The sequence below is a fragment of the Diachasmimorpha longicaudata genome, unplaced genomic scaffold (genome assembly GCF_034640455.1).
Source record: "Diachasmimorpha longicaudata isolate KC_UGA_2023 unplaced genomic scaffold, iyDiaLong2 ctg00000082.1, whole genome shotgun sequence".
Lineage (NCBI taxonomy): Eukaryota > Metazoa > Arthropoda > Insecta > Hymenoptera > Braconidae > Diachasmimorpha > Diachasmimorpha longicaudata.
Window position 1 is genome coordinate 285,542 of NW_026973909.1, and position 4,187 is coordinate 289,728.

Consider the following 4,187-nt stretch of genomic DNA (forward strand, 5'->3'; position numbering starts at 1 on the left):
CACACGCAAACTTCGCGCATTGCACTCGTGTAGTTCGACGAGATAAAGCTATTGCACGCGGTTTCATCGGCCTACCACAATGTGTACTCAAGTTATATGCCATCATATCGGACAGGAATATCAACTTCTATGATTGAGATTTTCGTGAGCTGTGGTCGCGAAGAAAACGATGTTGCATCAGTTTCCTTGGTTATTCGACGTGCTGAAACCGAATATGATGCCAGATGTTGTCTAGGTGCAGCCAAAAAAAAGTGATTCCCACGATGTCGTAAAATCGCATATGTATAATCGACTTTTTCTCGAAGACAAATCGTTCACACGCAAACTTCGCGCATTGCACTCGTGTAGTTCGACGAGATAAAGCTATTGCACGCGGTTTCATCGGCCTACCACAATGTGTACTCAAGTTATATGCCATCATATCGGACAGGAATATCAACTTCTATGATTGAGATTTTCGTGAGCTGTGGTCGCGAAGAAAACGATGTTGCATCAGTTTCCTTGGTTATTCGACGTGCTGAAACCGAATATGATGCCAGATTTTGTGTAGGTGCAGCCAAAAAAAGTGATTCCCACGATGTCGTAAAAACGCATATGTATAATCGACTTTTTCTCGAAGACAAATCGTTCACACGCAAACTTCGCGCATTGCACTCGTGTAGTTCGACGAGATGAAGCTATTGCACGCGGTTTCATCGGCCTACCACAATGTGTACTCAAGTTATATGCCATCATATCGGACAGGAATATCAACTTCTATGATTGAGTTTTTCGTGAGCTGTGGTCGCGAAGAAAAGGATGTTGCATTAGTTTTCTTGGTTATTCGACGTGCTGAAACCGAATATGATGCCAGATTTTGTCTAGGCGCAGCCAAAAAAAGTGATTCCCAGGATGTCGTAAAAACGCATATGTATAATCGACTTTTTCTCGAAGACAAATCGTTCACACGCAAACTTCGCGCATTGCAGCGGTGTAGTTCGACGAGACGAAGCTATTGCACGCGGTTTCATCGGCCTACGACAATGTGTACTCAAGTTATATGCCATCATATCGTACACGAATATCAACTTCTATGATTGAGTTTTTCGTGAGCTGTGGTCACGAAGAAAACGATGTTGCATCAGTTTCCTTGGTTATTCGACGTGCCGAAACCGAATATGATGCCAGATATTGTCTAGGTGCAGCCAAAAAAAAGTGATTCCCACGATGTCGTAAAATCGCATATGTATAATCGACTTTTTCTCGAAGACAAATCGTTCACACGCAAACTTCGCGCATTGCACTCGTGTAGTTCGACGAGATGAAGCTATTGCACGCGGTTTCATCGGCCTACCACAATGTGTACTCAAGTTAAATGCCATCATATCGGACACGAATATCAACTTCTATGATTGAGTTTTTCGTGAGCTGTGGTCGCGAAGAAAAGGATGTTGCATCAGTTTCCCTGGTTATTCGACGTGCTGAAACCGAATATGATGCCAGATGTTGTCTAGGTGCAGCCAAAAAAAAGTGATTCCCACGATGTCGTAAAATCGCATATGTATAATCGACTTTTTCTCGAAGACAAATCGTTCACACGCAAACTTCGCGCATTGCACTCGTGTAGTTCGACGAGATGAAGCTATTGCACGCGGTTTCATCGGCCTACCACAATGTGTACTCAAGTTATATGCCATCATATCGGACAGGAATATCAACTTCTATGATTGAGTTTTTCGTGAGCTGTGGTCGCGAAGAAAAGGATGTTGCATTAGTTTCCTTGGTTATTCGACGTGCTGAAACCGAATATGATGCCAGATTTTGTCTAGGCGCAGCCAAAAAAAGTGATTCCCAGGATGTCGTAAAAACGCATATGTATAATCGACTTTTTCTCGAAGACAAATCGTTCACACGTAAACTTCGCGCATTGCACTCGTGTAGTTCGACGAGACGAAGCTATTGCACGCGGTTTCATCGGCCTACGACAATGTGTACTCAAGTTATATGCCATCATATCGTACACGAATATCAACTTCTATGATTGAGTTTTTCGTGAGCTGTGGTAGCGAAGAAAACGATGTTGCATCAGTTTCCTTGGTTATTCGACGTGCTGAAACCGAATATGATGCCAGATTTTGTCTAGGTGCAGCCAAAAAAAAGTGATTCCCACGACGTCGTAAAAACGCATATGTATAATCGACTTTTTCTCGAAGACAAATCGTTCACACGCAAACTTCGCGCATTGCACTCGTGTAGTTCGACGATACGAAGCTATTGCACGCGGTTTCATCGGCCTACGACAATGTGTACTCAAGTTATATGCCAACATATCGGACACGAATATCAACTTCTATCATTGAGTTTTTCGTGAGCTGTGGTCGCGAAGAAAACGATGTTGCATCAGTTTCCTTGGTTATTCGACGTGCTGAAACCGAATATGATGCCAGATTTTGTCTAGGCGCAGCCAAAAAAAGTGATTCCCAGGATGTCGTAAAAACGCATATGTATAATCGACTTTTTCTCGAAGACAAATCGTTCACACGTAAACTTCGCGCATTGCACTCGTGTAGTTCGACGAGACGAAGCTATTGCACGCGGTTTCATCGGCCTACGACAATGTGTACTCAAGTTATATGCCATCATATCGTACACGAATATCAACTTCTATGATTGAGTTTTTCGTGAGCTGTGGTAGCGAAGAAAACGATGTTGCATCAGTTTCCTTGGTTATTCGACGTGCTGAAACCGAATATGATGCCAGATTTTGTCTAGGTGCAGCCAAAAAAAAGTGATTCCCACGACGTCGTAAAAACGCATATGTATAATCGACTTTTTCTCGAAGACAAATCGTTCACACGCAAACTTCGCGCATTGCACTCGTGTAGTTCGACGATACGAAGCTATTGCACGCGGTTTCATCGGCCTACGACAATGTGTACTCAAGTTATATGCCAACATATCGGACACGAATATCAACTTCTATCATTGAGTTTTTCGTGAGCTGTGGTCGCGAAGAAAACGATGTTGCATCAGTTTCCTTGGTTATTCGACGTGCTGAAACCGAATATGATGCCAGATGTTGTCTAGGTGCAGCCAAAAAAAAGTGATTCCCACGATGTCGTAAAATCGCATATGTATAATCGACTTTTTCTCGAAGACAAATCGTTCACACGCAAACTTCGCGCAGTGCACTGGTGTAGTTCGACGAGATGAAGCTATTGCACGCGGTTTCATCGGCCTACCACAATGTGTACTCAAGTTATATGCCATCATATCGGACACGAATATCAACTTCTATGATTGAGTTTTTCGTGAGCTGTGGTCGCGAAGAAAAGGATGTTGCATCAGTTTCCTTGGTTATTCGACGTGCTGAAACCGAATATGATGCCAGATGTTGTCTAGGTGCAGCCAAAAAAAAGTGATTCCCACGATGTCGTAAAATCGCATATGTATAATCGACTTTTTCTCGAAGACAAATCGTTCACACGCAAACTTCGCGCATTGCACTCGTGTAGTTCGACGAGATAAAGCTATTGCACGCGGTTTCATCGGCCTACCACAATGTGTACTCAAGTTATATGCCATCATATCGGACAGGAATATCAACTTCTATGATTGAGATTTTCGTGAGCTGTGGTCGCGAAGAAAACGATGTTGCATCAGTTTCCGTGGTTATTCGACGTGCTGAAACCGAATATGATGCCAGATTTTTTCTAGGTGCAGCCAAAAAAAAGTGATTCCCACGATGTCGTAAAAACGCATATGTATAATCGACTTTTTCTCGACGACAAATCGTTCACACGCAAACTTCGCGCATTGCAGCGGTGTAGTTCGACGAGACGAAGCTATTGCACGCGGTTTCATCGGCCTACGACAATGTGTACTCAAGTTATATGCCATCGTATCGGACACGAATATCAACTTCTATGATTGAGTTTTTCGTGAGCTGTGGTCGCGAAGAAAACGATGTTGCATCAGTTTCCTTGGTTATTCGACGTGCTGAAACCGAATATGATGCCAGATTTTGTGTAGGTGCAGCCAAAAAAAGTGATTCCCACGATGTCGTAAAAACGCATATGTATAATCGACTTTTTCTCGAAGACAAATCGTTCACACGCAAACTTCGCGCATTGCACTCGTGTAGTTCGACGAGATGAAGCTATTGCACGCGGTTTCATCGGCCTACCACAATGTGTACTCAAGTTATA